This window comes from Protopterus annectens, chromosome 7.part1, assembly GCF_019279795.1.
Source record: "Protopterus annectens isolate FY-2018-M chromosome 7.part1, PAN1.0, whole genome shotgun sequence".
Taxonomy (NCBI): domain Eukaryota; kingdom Metazoa; phylum Chordata; order Ceratodontiformes; family Protopteridae; genus Protopterus; species Protopterus annectens.
Window position 1 is genome coordinate 221813474 of NC_056740.1, and position 17908 is coordinate 221831381.

The following is a 17908-nucleotide window of genomic DNA, read 5'->3' on the forward strand; positions in this document are numbered from 1 at the left end:
ACAAATGTTAAATAAATAAAAATGACAAGCATTTGAATTTCAGACTGCATATTCTTCAGAAAGTACATGGTAACACAAAACCTATTATTATAGCAATTTTCTAAGTTTATAAGATGGATATTTGAAATTTGTCCCTATTTTTGGGACTGTATTCCCACATTATTGGCTTCATCCAGGTTTTTTGTGCCAAGGTTGAGAGCTATGGTGAGAACTAAATTCACTGAATATGTTTAGGGGCTGTATTCTCCCATTATTGGCTTTGTTCAGGTGTTTTGTGCTAAGATGTTGACAACTATGGTGAGAACTGAATTCACTAAATGGTAGCCATTTAAGTTTCAGTCTTCCTGGCTTTCATAAAACAGATGATTTGGCATAGTGGTATGTTGCTCGGACTATTTTGCACAGGGTCCTGGGTTCAATACTTGGCAGTGAAATGTATGGTGGTAACACAGCATTTTATTCTAGTAACTTTCCAACATTCCAAGTGATATGGAAACGAAAAACAGCAAGGAGCTCGTACACGGAGAGTAAAATAAATAGTTTAATCCACAGTTAGTTGAGCGCTTTCGACTGGACACCCCAGTCTTCTTCAGAACTAATAAAAACATACTCCTATACAGGTTTATATAGTCAGTATTACATCAATTAACAAAAAAACCGCCAAAACTTTAAAAGGTATATGTCACAATTTCATATTTACATAGTGTGGAGATATACCATCCTGTCTTCTTCTACTAAGGAACCCTTTTATAACTTCTTATATATAAAAAAGTTAAAATAAATACAGATATAACAAAATAAATCCGGTATAATAAATATCTGAAAAGGTAATACATAAATAACTTACATATAGTTTTACTTTACTACACATAAAATTAATGCACTACATGTAATGTAGTAAAAGGGACTCAACATGTCAACAAAATATTTGAACAGTGCTGTATTGAGTGACAATCTATTGGGAAAGTACCAGGAAGGGTTTAATACTTATAAAATCATTGAGTCCTGGGGGTCGAGTAGCATCCAAAAGTATCTGCCATTTACTCTCCAATGCAGCTAAGCGCATCTTCCAGTTACCCCCGAATAATGAACTCTTTAATTGATCTAATATAGTAAAACGAAATTTATGCTCACCCCCATGTTCTTGTATATGTCTGTATAAAGCGTTTTTGGTGTCCATTTTCTACATACGATAATAATGTTCGTATATACGCTTTTTTAGGGGTCGTTCAGTTTTGCCTATATAATAGGCAGGACATACTACACATAACGCCAAGTAGATCACTTGGCTAGTGTTACAGTTGCCTGTTTTAGATTTTATATAAGTGGAATTGGTGTCCTTTAACCTAATAAGCCTATCTTCATTGATATGGCAACATTGCTTGCTTTCCAACTTTCCAGCATTATATAAGCAATGTTTAAAATGTGTCCCTGTTTTTTGGTCTTTTGCCCCCCCCCCTAAATTTTGGCTTTTTCCAGATTTCTTGTGCTGCAAAGTTTAGAGATACAGCTGAGTGTCAAGTAGATTTTACAAGAAGCTGAGAGCTGCAGGGGAATAAAAGTTTAGTGCTGCTTATGCTGAGTCTGCTTGCATTGTTAATAGCATAACAGGTAGTATACTCGCATTTGATGTAGAAGGCTGCGGGTTCTACTCCTACAGTAGATAGATGCATTGCTGATACTGTACTGTATTGTAAAGGGGGTGGATGCTGCAATCCTTTTTGGTGAAGATACCTAGTAACTATATGAAACCTGTTATCAGTTTGCCATCCATTCCTATTGCAATATTACTAGCTTATCGTTTTTTTAATGCAACTTAGGCAATTTATTCCTCAAGGGCAACAGGCACTTTATTTGTAGATGAAACAATGAAATATAAACTTGTTTGCTAGCAGCAACCTCTTCATTAGTTACAGATTTTTTTAATGTGGAATTATTTAGATGACTTTTACTTCTTCAGACATTGTGCATATTTACTGATACTGGTGGACTGTAGAAGTTTGAGTAGACTTTTGTGATAGAAATGTTCTGAATTGGCCAGTTTTGTCATTATTGGTGCATGCATTTTGTTTCATTGTTTTCTGGAAAAATGCTCAAAACAACAAATTTAAAAGCCCTCTAACAACTGTACTTTATTGTACAAGGAATATAATTTAATACAGTCAGGAAGGTGTATCAAAGAGCTTGTGTATGTTTCGTGAGCAAAGGGCCTTTGATTTGAAAACAGCCCAAAGTTAATCTTTATCTGCCACTGGCAAAATGTATTTTCTTTGAATGTGGGTTTCAATGCTGTTTCAATGAATGTGAGTTTCAAGGGCAAGAAGTTTTAATGCTAATGAGTGTGTTTTCATTGTGAGATTGCATCGCTTTGTTTAGCAGATGTTTTAGTGTTTGTGCTGTAAAATGCAAAATAAAACATTCAAATGAAGTCCAAATCATCATAGAAGTAAAGCAGTATGAACATTAGTGTTTATGGTAAATGGGGTGAAATAGCCAAGTAATGGTTCATTGGAATGGCTGCAGGGGGGAGGCTCCATTCGACCATGATTTTGTGAGGGGGAAGGGCGGCAAACTCAAAGACAGCCCCAGCTGAACTATACCTATAACTGTCCAGATTTTCACAGAATGAATAGATTTTTGCTTCTTATTTTTGGTTTGTTCCTCATAAAATGTGTGGTTTTCTGGCAGATAATTTAGAAATTAAGTCACTAAATAATGACAGACACTGAGTTTCAGACTTCATAACCTTCAGAAAAATGTATGCTAAAGCAAGACCTGTTATTCTATCAACTGTCTCAGTTAATGCAACAATTTTTAGTACTGTTTATATGTTCCCCCAGTATATTTGGACTTGTCCAGATTTCCTGCATTAACAGGTTGAGAGGTACATGCAAATAAATTGCTTTATAGAATTAGACATATCCAAACCTCTCAACTGTCCCCAATTTTGGCTGAAAATGTTACTCTTCCCCTAATAATCCCACAGCAAAATGGCAATTTTGGAAGAAAATGTGGAGGGTTTACAATTAAGAAATAACTGTAATAATCAGAGTTATAGATTACTTTTATTTCAGAAATGCATGTAGATTCTTTTATTTTGTCAGCTGCTCAAGTTAGCAGTACTAATATTTAAAAAAATGTCCCTTCTTTGACAGCTGTATTGTGTGGCTATTTTAAATTTTTGCATCACATTTTTGGACTATTTTTCATAAAATTGTGTTTTTTTTGGCAAATCATTAAAGACTGAAGTTAGAAAATAATGACAGACATTTGAGTTTTAGATTTCATACCCTTCAGAAAATTCATACTAATACAAGACCTACTATTCTATTATCTTTCTAAGTTTATAAGAGCAATATTTAAAAAGTGTCCTTATTTTTTGGGTCTTTGCCCCACTTCTGTGTATGGCTTTGTCCAGATTTCTTGCTCTAAGGTTGAGAGGTATGACAAATGTGTCAGGGCCATCACAGTCAGCCAGAGACGTTTCAAATTGTGACATACGTGTTGCACCCCACTCTCTCATGTAGTGACTCTGGATGTATCCAAGCAAGGCAAGGAGCAGTTATGCAGTGTAAATGTGCAGAGTATCCCCCCCATCCAAGGTAGACACAAGTACAACTTTTATTCTGCCTTGATTTTGCAGAATGTTCTGGTTTCTGTCATATTTTTATACTGTTGATTTATGCTTATTAAGCCGAAAGACACAACAACAACAACATTACTCAGAAAGTGCCTGTTGCTCTGTGTTTAAGTAGCAATGCTTTAATGATCATCAGGTAAGCTTGTCTGAGATTGTAAGATACAAGTAATCTTTAATAAGCATACTGTAAAGAATTGCCAACATTGAAAGCCTTACTGTTGTTGCCATGCAGAGAATACTTACATAACTACATAATGTATAAGCCTTGGGTATTGAAATGCATATGACAGTATTTGTAATAAAGGACAGGATTACATTATTTTAAGAAGCTCATTACATTTGTTGGAGACTTGTAGTCATCTTTGCAGGCTTTACCTGTAAACCAAACAGAATGCCAATCTATCATGTGTGGTCCATTACCTGTACAATAATCCTTTAAGCAATGTATCTTGAGCTTGTTTCTTGTTTGCATTTCATCTTTTACTTTGGTCATGTTTTCCTCATGAAACAAGTAGATAGTTGTTGTCAGGCAGCAGGTCTTTTTTGGATAAGAAACATTTTTACAAGTGGGGGTATCAGAGATTGCTACTTTCAGCATGTTACTTAGTACTTTAATAAAGCTGAATATAAATTAGAATTAGAATTGCAGTGCAAGGAGAAGTGGTTTGAGTTGAGTGCTGCTTGTTTTTCTTATACTTAATTTTGACTTGCATTCCAGTAATGTATTTAAAAAGTAATTTATTTTTTCATGCCTCACAACCTTTTTGTTTGCATCAGGATATTAAGTAAGCTGTCATGCAGCCAATGCATTAAAATATTATTTTTTCTTCTACACTTCATTTTGTCTTGATTGGACTCTCATAATGATGGTTTGGCACCCAGGGCAGCGTATTTAATTAAAGTTCCAGTTTTTGTGGTTTTGAGCATAGCTCTTCCCCTTTCTAGTTGGCCACACCCCTTCCCATTGGCCCCACCCATTCAGCTGTCTCCTGCAGCCCCCTTTGATTTGAAGTTACCAGCTGCCACTGTCTTACACATGGACACTTCAACGAGATTTGTAGAGCTAAGCAATGCTAAGCTTCATTTTCATAAGAAGTGATCAAACTTATACTAATCGTTTATAGTCTGCCATGTTAAAAGTTACTGGGCTCCGCATTTACAAAAATGTCAGGTGAAAACACAAATTAACTCAAATGTTTTATAAATTACAGAGATAGCAGGTGATTACTTAAGAAAGGCAGTTATCAGAACATGTTGCAGTGATAGCTTCAGGACTAGTCTCTCACTACTAAGGTTGAAAAAGATTGCAATACTTGTATGTTTCTAGCTGCAAACATTTATAATGTGTAAGGTGCCATATTCAGTGATGTTGGCATTACTTACTGCAAACATTGTTCTCTGGCAATGGGAACTCACAGGACCACACTACAGGTGACCTTCAGTGTAACTGAGGAATGACATACACTACAACTTAATAATCATTTTACCATATTTCTTAGATTTTAGTTTATTATGATGGTGTATCTATTTAAAGCTTTTCCAACCATTTTGGCAAGGGGATCAGATATTAACTTTGGCAAGGCTTGGAGGGTATATTAATATTACTCAAAGCATATCTACTATTAGTACCTATTTCAAAGTCAAAGTTTTACCTCACAGTCAAGGAACAAGAAATAATACAAATATCTGAATCAATTCCGTGAGCCTTCTGCAAGGACCCACATTAGCAGTCACACAAAACTCTTGTGCTTACAGAATGGTTTCAGTAAGAAATCTTTACACAGTATTCATGTTATTAAATTCTTGTACCACTTCCAGTTTTGCTCTTCTCTTTTCATTTCCAGAGCTACATCTTACATTACCTTGGTAGTTCCCCTTCACCCATTTTTCACTTCCAGAGCTACCTCTTACATTACCTTGGTAGTTACCCTTCAACCATTTTTCACTTCCAGAGCTACCTCTTACATTACCTTGGTAGTTCCCCTTCACCCATTCAGCCAAAGGCATTAGTTCTATTAAGTCGTCTTTCAACGAACCTTCCTTGCTGGCCTCTACCCCCGAAGGGCAAAGCTCTAGTCTTGTTTACCTTCCTTTTGTAGAGTTTCTCATGATCTGCAACTGCTTTAGTCTACAGTCCACTTCTCTCTCCTCATGGACTCCACGTACGTCTTGCTACACTTCCAGCAGTTACGATTCACTTTTCTTTTCCCTTTTTTTTTTTTGACATTTTACTAGAATGACATACCATCTGTGCAGTAATTATATGTACGTCCTTTTCCCATATCCAGCCTGGTTCCACATAGCAATCTCTACTCAAGCTGTTTTGCAGCTTTTATAACCCTTCCTCTTACCCGACTCTGCGTTACATCTGTATGTCACCAATACCTTCCTACTTCTTGTGCTGTAAAAAGCTCAGTAAACTTTATAGTATTTTCTGCCAGATATAGGAGCATTTGTGTATAACATGACTGTGTAAATATTCATAGGATCATGGTGTATAAATTCTTGTTGAGTTCCTACTACATTCAGTCAAGAGCACTGCAAAAGTAGCTAAGAATTCAAAGATCTTCGTCTTATTGTGGTATTTTGGAAGTCCTGGGATTCTTCAGTAGGACTTACTGTTGGTGTACAATATTATGTCTGATCAACTGTTTCATAAGGCCTTTGTCTAGAGTTGAGGAATGAATATATCTGTGTATGACAAAATGCTTCTGCAGTATTTTTAGTTTTTGAATGCATGTAGTATTTTACAGTTTGCTAATTAGCTGAATCCTTTCTTGCAGTTTGAGATTTGTCTGATAATAATTCTGTGATGTGTAAGAAATGCTATGGTATTTAGCTATGGTATTTCACAGGCCTAAAGCAGATGCCCTATGTTGACTGTCTAAAAAAACTCCAGCTATACTCTGTGGCATATTAAAAAGAAACAGCTCGTAGTCAAGTAAATCCCAATTTATTGCAAAACACTCTGGCTTGTACTAAGCCTTCAAGGGGTAAATTCACAATGCGTTGCGAATTTACTGCTTGAAGGCTTAGTACAAGCCGAGGCGCCAGAGTGTTTTGCAATAAATCGGGATTTACTTGACTACGAGTTGTTTCTTTTTAATATCCATTCAGCGTTTGTTGTATATTGGATATTCTGTGGCATATTGTCTACTCAGAGGAGATCTCTGCTTAACATACAGGGCCATGTCAAACCCTGAGCTGTTGGATATGCTCCACTTAAGGAAATCCCAATCCCTCAGAGCCACACGCTCCAGGGATCTAGACCTTATCATCACAATGAGCAAAACATGCTGGAGGGATAGGTTCCTGACCCAGAGACTCACCATACTCTGGAATAGACTGCCCATACATGTCAAGCAGAGCACCTCCTTGGCCCTCTTCAAAAGGAACCTTGATGATTGGATGGGAGATAGGAAATTCACCCCAGGGATCACGTCAGTCACCCTGCTAGACAGGGGTCCAGGGAAGTAAATATTGTGGGAAGAAATATCCAGGGAATTGTTATGGCTAGGCTTGTATAGGCCCTAGGGCCGATAGCCTAGTACCAACCTACGAGCCTATAAGTTGTCATCTAAAACTGTGGCAGTTTTGCCTTTGTTGCTCATGAATGATTTCATTTTCTAGTGTAGTTAGCCTGATTTCAATACTGTAGCTACCCTGCTCGGTCACAAAACTTTGACAAAATAAATCATACAGTCATACTCTTTTTCTTATTTTTTTTATATGACTGTGATTCAGACTGCTCAGTCATATGAAAGTGACAATTTAAATTGCCTTTTCTATGACCTCTTTCGTTTCAAGTGTTTTGACACACTGGTTTGTTTAGTGAATTCTTAAGGCACTGATCTTGCCATTAAACTCACAAATCCTTTTTACCTCAGCCAAGAAAGGGGCTCCATTGATTGTGATACCACTGTTTATTTTTTAAACACTCAACTATTTTTCTCAAATATCCAGTCAAAAGAATAAACCATGAAAGAGAAGCCTTTATTACACAAACTTTTTATCAAGTTCATTTATTTATTTTTATTTTATATTTGTTGACTGGAAGGTTGGGCATGGCAGCAAGCCCCTTTTCAGCGGGTTCCTGGGTGAAAAGCTCCAGTAAATAAATTCATATAATAAACTTGAGCTCCGGTACAATAGCAAAATATGCAGGCAGTAGCTTAGGTAATAAAAAATATTTTACATACATTATGTACACTGTTACATTAATACATTCCCCCAGATTCACTATTCTTCTGTGCAGGACTAGCTTAGCCCTGCATGGAAGCGGCCGTTTAGGAGCAGTACAGCAGCTCGCCATGCATATTAATGAAGGCGCACTGCCTGAGCTCCTAAATGGACACGGAGTGTTGACGAGTGCAGGGGGCGTGTCTGAGAGCAGAGTTCTCAGAATATACACGCCCCTGCAATCAAGAACAGCAGTGTAGCAATAAGAATGAGTGAGACCGCTCATAGTTGTTTGCATATCCCCAGCAACATCCCCCCAAGTTTATAAGAGCAATAGTTAAAATATAAAATATAAACAAGCTAATTTTTTTTATCAAATAGATAAAATTTAACCATAGGAGTGCGGGTTTGCCCAATGCTTAGCTACGTATACTGCAGCTTAAATGGCACAAGAAGATAAATATCAAGATAAATGCAAATGAAGCAGTACTGCAACAGTGTAGTGGGCAGAGCATTCGCCTTATGAGCAGCCATTCCCGGTTTAAGTCTCACTCCAGTACATTCCATTTTCCATGTCAAATCACTTTATGAACAATATTTTTTGTTGCATAACCTACTAAATAACATATATTTGTGAACTGGAGTACTGCATTAAATGCAGATGTGAGGTGTCATTGCCATAATGTTGTAAAATCCACAGATAAACAGAAGTGCACCATAAAGTACACATTAATCAGGGATATGACTCGAAGGTACAATGTGTAATGAATGATAAATCTATAGAGTGTCCAAATCCACCCCCTTCCCAAGAACCATTTTACATTTCTGTCTAAATTAGTGTGGGGATAAGCAATAGTAAGCACTATTAAGCAGTAGTAAGTGGGTTTAAGCCTGTTTGCACGGGGGTAAGCAATGTGCATACAGGTTAAGCAATATTGAAGCTAACTCTCTATAAGCATATTTAACCAAAGGTTAGCATTGCTTACCTTCGCACAAACTGTCGCAAACCCACTTACAATTGCTTAAAAGTGCCTTAATCACTCGGTATGCAACAGCCGCTGTTCTGGCCAAAAACAAAATAAACAGCCCTTGCAGGTCTTGAACCCAGGATGAGGTACACTATAGTCACAGTAGTTAACCACTAAGCCATCACAGCAGCACATAAGATTGAGGTATCACCAAACAGATCCTCACTATAAGAAAATCAAACTTAACATGTGAAAGGAATCTGTATACAGTTTATGTTGTATAACCTACTACATAACATAAATATGTGAACTGGAGTACTGCATTAAGTCCAGATGTGAGGTGTCATTGTAATAAAGTGTTGAAATCCCTAATAAACACAAGGACCCCATACAGTGTACATACACATGAATCATGGATACCAAACACATATATAACATGTAATGAATAATAAATCAATGCCAAACAGAAAATAGTATACAGATTAAAAATTAAGCAATGCTAAGCATTGCACAGCCTGGCCTACTAGGTGTAAGCAATGTGTAGGCCAGCTAAATCAGTTTGCTCATTGGTATAACCCTTTAAGCAATGCCAACCTTAGTTAAGCAGGTTTGCCCATACCTTAGCATTTTCAAAACTGTCCAATCACGGCAAAGTGCAGGAAATCAGCCCTATTTAAACCCAACAGGTGGGAATACATCTCATAACTTGTTGCAGCTTCCTCCTGTAGGCACTATGACTGGTATGGGAGAGGGAGAGGGAGTGTGCTTTCAGGTGCAGTGCTGGGGCATCCAGGAGTCCAAAGTCATGGCTAGACTCCTTGTTAAAGACCATGACCAGAGACTGCTGCAGGGTCAGTTTCAGGGTTCCCAATATAAAGCGAAAGCCTGGGACCATCTTGCCCATGACATCACCAGTGCCACTGGCATACCTCGAACTGGTGAGCAGGTCAGGCATCACTATGCTGACCTGAAGTGGAGAAAGCGGGATCTCTTGGATCAGTAGATCCAAGAGGCTAGGAGGATGGGGGATGTCCCAGCCGTGTCTAAGTATCAGTCCACTACCTGTTTAATAATTGCTAGCTCATGTATATTATGGATAGGTATGGCTAAATATTCCTCTTATGTCTTTGACAGTGGCAGATGAGCAGGCTGCGAACCAGGAAGCCCATGCCTGCAGATTGCAGCGGTTGCGTCGCAAGGCAGGTTAGTAATATTCTTGCATGTACTGTCATAAGAAATAAATCTAAAAGTAGTAGTAAGTTAATTACCTGCATAAAACCTGTATTGTTTAAGGCATGTACTTCATACACAAGAGTATATGGCAGGAAGAGTCTCATATAGGTTGTATGTAACTAAAAGGATAACAGCCTGACAATAAAGGTCTAAGTGCTGGACTGCATGTGTTTACTCTGGTATCATATGGTAATGTAGAGTTGCAATCTCTTAATAGTACTGTTGTATTAAGCACTGTTACCCACACTGTGCTACATAAATAAAATGTGTAGGGATGTCTGTATATGACTGTTGTAATCACAAGAGGTCATATTGTACAACTGAGAGAGACTTAGACAGAAAACAGTGAAAAGATAGACAACATAATCCAAAAAACACACTCAACTGAGACGTGAATTGTTGTATTTTTAGCATACACAGCCATGGTTCGAATCCTGGGAGTGGTAGTAAGTTGTATGCAGAATCATAGCCCACAACCGTACAGATATGACCAGAATGTCCAGCTAATTGGCCTATATCTGCTGCCTGTCACCCTGTCCCCCTGTCCCCCTGGCAAATCAGTGGGTGATCCCAGACATTTAGGTAGCAAATAATGAAATACAACAAATTGTCAGACATCTATAAGAACAAACCTGTCACTCTAGCAACTCCCCAAAATTTTATGAGAGTAATAAGCCAAGTGTGTCCTATCTCCAGCCCCATGTTGTGAAGCTGTGACCAGAGTGTGTGCAGTAACAGAGTGAGACGTATGTGCATAATACTAATGTGGAATATGGTAATATGTGTGGCAACATTCAGGTAGTGCTAACAAACATTGCCCCCATAGGTCTGTCAGATATGAAAACTGTGCCTGGAAATAAAATAATGAAATCCTGGACTGGTACTGTTTACTCTGGTATTGTATGGCATTGTTAGTGTTGCAGTTGCTCTGAATAATAAGGTATTACTCATCACTGTCACCCACACTGTGCTACATAATAAAACTGTTTAGGAAATCCTGCATAAGAGTGTTGTAATTACAAGGTCAGATTGTAAACCCACGGGAGACTTATAGACAGAAATCAGAGAAGAGATACACAGCAATATCTATATATCATATTCAATCGTGATGGACACTGTTTTATTTTTAGCAGACACAGCCATGGTTCAAATCCTAGGAGTGGTAGTTAGCTGTATGCAGAATCATACCCCACAAGTGTACAGAATTTTCCAGAATGTCCATTTAATCGGCCCATATCTGGTGGCTGTTACCCTGTCCCCCTGGCATATCAGTGTGCTAATCTCTGAAATATAGGCAGCATTTCATGTCATATAACTGACTGTCAGGCCTGTACATATTTGGAAAATGTCAGTGAAAACAAACCTGTCAATCTACAACTCACCAAAGGCTTAAGAGGGCAATAGTCAAAATATGTCCTGGCTCACCTGCATGTGGTCAAGACATGCCCAGAGTGTGTGCAATAAGAGATGGACAGGTATGTGCATAACATCAACCTGGAATCTGGCAATATGTGTAGAAACAGCTAGGTAGTGTTAACAAACAATACCTCCACAGGTATACCAGGTAAGAGGTGTATACTGCAGGTAAAACTCAGTTCATGTATATAGTTGTCTACATCCATACCACTGTCCAAACTAAGGCCATATGGTAGTGTACTAATACCTGTAAGGTACAGATCACAACACTGACTAGGAAAGTAATGAAAACTACAGGAATATACTAGTTGTTAATTGACACCCCACCACCATATCTGCAACAATAAACTAAATACACAACTCGATCAATATGTGCTCCATTAAATTTATTGTTGGGACATATGTCCTATTGTTTGATAAACATTTGAATTTGTTTCTATGCATGTGCCATGTTGAAATACTCCCACATTGGTGGCATGCTGCCATCAATATACCTGCATGCTGTTGTAATGGCCACTGTGGTTCCATATATATACATGTGTTCTGTTTCCTATACAGCTGCTCCATACCTGTTGTTTTGGGTCAATGGGAATATCTATGCATGCTGTTATACCTAATCCTGGAATGTGTTGAATATTACTAACCCACATATGTTGTAAAATTGAAACACCATAGCACATTTGGAAAGGCCAGTCCCAGCAGACCCACCTGTCCCATCCTCATCTGGCCATGGCACTGGGCACCAACACATCTGTGGCCCACCCGGGGACCTCCTCTTTCACTGGTCCTGCACCACCTTCGGGTGGAACTACCTCAAGTGATGGGTCTCGCCCCCCCCCCAGTTGAAGCGGGTGTGCACAGGACACTGTCACACGTCACCAGGTCCAGGGCATGGTGCATAGCAAGCTCCACAGGGAGTTTGGATATCTGCTACATCAGCTTGAGGGCCGCATGTCGCAACTAGAGGGTCGGCCTGTCCCTCCTACTCAGCCCCCAGCACAGCCACCTTCAGGGCCATGAAGGTGCAGTGGTGACTGCCCATGAATGAGAACCTCAGTCCCACTGTTTCCACTAGAGGGCTCATGGGCTTCCGATTTCCAAACACCCCTCCCCATCCAAGGTGTTTTCCCCCCACATGTGTCATATACTGCCCCCTGTATGCTGTCTTGTCTGTCTTGTCTGTTATCCTATCCGACCTACCTCCCCAAATATACCTACTATCCCTCCCCAACATCCCACTCTCACCTGAAAAAAAACAAAGGGAAATCTGTTCCCCCAAAAATATCTCACGCCATACATAGCTGTCCATTTCGCACACATGTCCACTGGACACATGTAATCTGGTCTATTTGACTTCACAACATATTATTGTTGTCCTCACCCCTCTCTCAGGGGTATGAGTGTTCAAATCTACCAAGAAAAGACTAAGCCAGCAACAAGTGAGCCATGAATAAAATGTAGTTTATTAAAACTACTTAAGACTTCATGAAAAGCTTAATTAAACAGACCGGTTTCGGCCTGGATTTAACCTGGCCTTCTTCAGTGTATAACAGAAAAAAGCTTACCAAATGAAAAAAGTCTTATATGGTAAAGAAAAACATTTGATTGGCTGACAAAACACATCCTAGTCATTAAACTCATGAATACTCATGTTTCACTAAGTAATATTTATACATCACAAAAATTTTACTCATAAATATTCATTAAGCCCTGGATTAAATAGGGCACCAAGTTTGGTAATCCATTTCTTTTCTTTTGCATCAAGTTTGTGATGCCAACCAGATTTATGGGTTCGATCACCAATGAGTTTGTCAATAATAATGAAATGAAACTGAGCTGTTTGATGTTTAAGTGTGTGTTTATATAAAGCATTGGAAGTTCTTTTACATTTAATGTCACTCAAGTGCTCTGACATGCGTAGCCTGAAAAGCCGAGAGGTCTGACCTATATAAAAAGAGTGGCAACTACAACAAGCCATATAAATAGCCCAGTCAGTGTTACAATTGGCAAAAAATCGAATGTCAAATACTGTGCTACTATTTCTGCTACTGAATTCTTTAGATTTCAGAATATGTTTACAATTAATGCAATGACCACAGGGGAAACAGCCAATAAGTTTGTCACCCATAATAGTGGTCTGATATAACTGAGGTAGTACAGAATCAGAATGATGTTTGTAATGATTAAAATGTGCTGCTAGGTTTTTACCTTTACGAAAAGAAAAAGAACATATATTGGGAATTATGGTATTAATATTACCATCCGCCTTCAATATGTTCCAATTCTCCTTGATTATATCCATAAATCTGTTAGTATTTCTACCAAATGTAGTAGTGAAACGTAATATATTTTTTGACAAAGATTTCTTCTTATATGTCAATAGATCATGTCTATGTAGACCCGAAGCATGGTTTTGGGCCATGGTAACATACCCTGAACTGTAACCCCTATTCATGAATCTATGGTATAGATCCTGAGAGTGATGTTTGAAACTGACATCATCCGAGCAATTACGTCTAATTCTGATAAACTGTGATTTTGGAATGTTTCTGGCTATATGTTTTGGATGATAGCTGGAGGCATGGAGTAAGGTGTTGTATTGGGGAAACTTCCTATATACTTCAGTATTCAAGGTATTATCCTGATTTCTTGTGACCAGAACATCCAAAAATGTTATGGAGTTCTGGTGATGAGTAATAGTAAATTGTATTCCCCATTTATTATCATTTAGATATTCCATAAATTCATGAAGATACTCAATGTCTGATCTCTACACCATCCAGCAATCATCCAAATACCTACGCCAGATGTCTATCTCAGGCAAAAACAGATTATGAGTATCATCATATATCATAATTTCCTCAATGTATGCCATAAATAGATCAGCATATATGGGGGCAAAAGATGCCCCCATTGCTGTACCTTTGATCTGTAAATAACATTCCTTATCATAAAAACAGACATTTTTCGTAAGTACGTGCTCGGTGAGATTAATCAAAAAAGTGTTGAAACCAGGTTGATAAATATTTGACTTGTAAAGCCAATATTCAATGGCATCAAGTCCAGCCCAATGAGGGATGTTGGTGTATAGTGAGCTTACATCTAGTGTACATAGCCACCAATTCTCCTCTAACTGCATGTCATTAACAATGCTTAAAAATTGGGTGGTATCCTGTATCCTGGATCTAACCCATGAAAGTAATGGTTTTAAATACCTGGTCAAAAATTCAGAAAGGGGCTCAGTAAGTGATCCTATACCCGATACAATGGGTCTACCTGGTGGATGTAAAGGATCCTTATGTATCTTTGGCAAAAATTAAATATATTGTCTAGCAGGATCAGTGATAGTTAAATGACTTAAAGTTTTGGTTGTTATGATCCCATTGTCTCCCCACCTCCTATGCATCCTTCTGTAAATCTTTTTCTACGCAGTGTACTCAGTGATTTACATTTTGAATCTAATACTTGTCTACCTATGCCTAATAACATGACTGACAATGAGTTATCTTGTTTAAATGAACTAGCACAAAATAAAGATCTTGTTATTCTTCGTGCAGACAAAGGTGGAGCGGTGGTGGTGATGAACTGGAGTGATTATGATATTGAGGCTCACAAGCAATTAGGTGATGCTCGATATTATACCAAAATGCCACTTGATCCCACCTCTGTGTTTAAACATCAAATTGATAATTTTTTGCATTCTGCAGTTGACAATCATCCAAAACATATAGCCAGAAACATTCCAAAATCACAGTTTATCAGAATTAGACATAATTGCTCGGATGATGCCAGTTTCAAACATCACTCTCAGGATCTATACCATAGATTCATGAATAGGGGTTACAGTTCAGGGTATGTTACCATGGCCCAAAACCATGCTTTGGGTCTACATAGACATGATCTATTGACATATAAGAAGTAATCTGTGTCAAAAAATATATTATGTTTCACTACTACATTTGGTAGAAATACTAACAGATTTATGGATATAATCAAGGACAATTGGAACATATTGAAGGCGGATGGTAATATTAATACCATAATTCCCAATATATGTTCTTTTTCTTTTCGTAAAGGTAAAAACCTAGCAGCACATTTTAATCATTACAAACATCATTCTGATTCTGTACTACCTCAGTTATATCAGACCACTATTATGGGTGACAAACTTATTGGCTGTTTCCCCTGTGGTCATTGCATTAATTGTAAACATATTCTGAAATCTAAAGAATTCAGTAGCAGAAATAGTAGCACAGTATTTGACATTCGATTTTTTGCCAATTGTAACACTGACTGGGCTATTTATATGGCTTGTTGTAGTTGCCACTCTTTTTATATAGGTCAGACCTCTCGGCCTTTCAGGCTACGCATGTCAGAGCACTTGAGTGACATTAAATGTAAAAGAACTTCCAATGCTTTATATAAACACACACTTAAACATCAAACAGCTCAGTTTCATTTCATTATTATTGACAAACTCATTGGTGATCGAACCCATAAATCTGGTTGGCATCACAAACTTGATGCAAAAGAAAAGAAATGGATTACCAAACTTGGTGCCCTATTTAATCCAGGGCTTAATGAATATTTATGAGTAAAATTTTTGTGATGTATAAATATTACTTAGTGTAACATGAGTATTCATGAGTTTAATGACTAGGATGTGTTTTGTCAGCCAATCAAATGTTTTGCTTTACCATATAAGACTTTTTTCATTTGGTAAACTTTTTTCTGTTATACACTAAAGAAGGCCAGGTTAAATCCAGGCCGAAACCGGTCTGTTTAATTAAGCTTTTTATGAAGTCTTAAGTAGTTTTAATAAACTACATTTTATTCATGGCTCACTTGTTGCTGGCTTTGTCTTTTCTTGATGGTCTTGCTATTTGCCGTGCAACTCCCTACGTGCAGGGGAACTTTGCTTTGATACACGGGTTCAAATCTACCTCCAAATCAGTGTACATGCACAGCTGTTGCTGTAGAAGAAATGGGCAGCTATGGACCTTCCCTACACCCATCCTGCACATCCCTAGCTATTTTCCCTACTGACTTTCCCTCTATGTGCCCCTTTTTCACCACATTCCTATCAACCCTTTAGTGCGGGGGTGAGCAGGAGTAAGCACTTTTAAGCAGCAGTAAATGGGTTTAAGCTTGTTTGCTTAGGGGTAAGCAATGCCTACACATGTTAAGCAATTGAAAAGCTAAATCAGTATAAGAAACTGTAACCGGAAGTTAGCAGTGCTTACCTCCATGCAAACCTGCGCAAACCCGCTTACAACTGCTTAAAAGTGCCTTAATCACTCTGTATCCAATGGCCCTTCTTCTGCCCAGCAAGGAAATAAACAGCCTCTGCAAGGCACAAACCGAGGACCCTGCACACCATAGCCAAAGTGATTTACCACTAAGCCATGTCACATATACATAACCCTGATGTTTTCACAAACATATCATCCAGCATAGTCATTCAACAGTACAGGAAATGTATTTATTGTGTGTGTGTGTGTGTGTGTGTGTGTGTGTGTGTGTGTGTGTGTGTGTGTGTGTGTGTGTGTGGATATGTATATATATATCTATGTATATATATATATATATATATATATATATATACACACATATGCATACATCTATAGATATATATGTCTACATATATATGTATATATATATATATAAATATATATATATATATATATATGTAAGCATATATATATATATATATATATATATATATATATATATATATATATATATATATATATATATATATATATATATATATATATATATATATATATATATATATATACAGATAGACATAAAAGAGAACATAACAAATACATATATGACCAAAGGCACAGTTAATAGGGGTGAGGGGGCCCAAGCTAAATACGTCTTGTAAGTATTGATATCACCCCCTCCCCACAGCGAAACAGATCTGCCCTGCAATACAATACCAACTGTTGCAAGTCCCATACCCAGGACCTGACACAACATGGGCACAAGACGTTAACAGTAATCCATCCCACCTGTATCATGTCAGGATAGTATCAATAACATATCATGCAGTACAGTCTGGCTACCATAGGGAATGTGCAATGTGGAAGCAATCAACATTCCAAAGATACATACACACATACACACATATATATGCAGATACATATATATATATATATATATATATATATATATATATATATATATATATGTGTGTAACTACACATACACACAGAGAGATATGTATAGGAAGATACATATGTAGTCGGTGCACACCATACTGAACAGCAAGTATTCCTACAGTTGCCACCTTATCAAATGAACAGTGTATGAGTCACCCATACAAAAGACAATTATTGCCTGAAACAAATACTCAGAGAGAAGTCAAAGGATATGACACCACATACATGTTTCCATACATAAAATAGTTTTATTTGTGTACTATTACAGTTGTATATGCCATGTCATAGAGCTGTTTAGACTT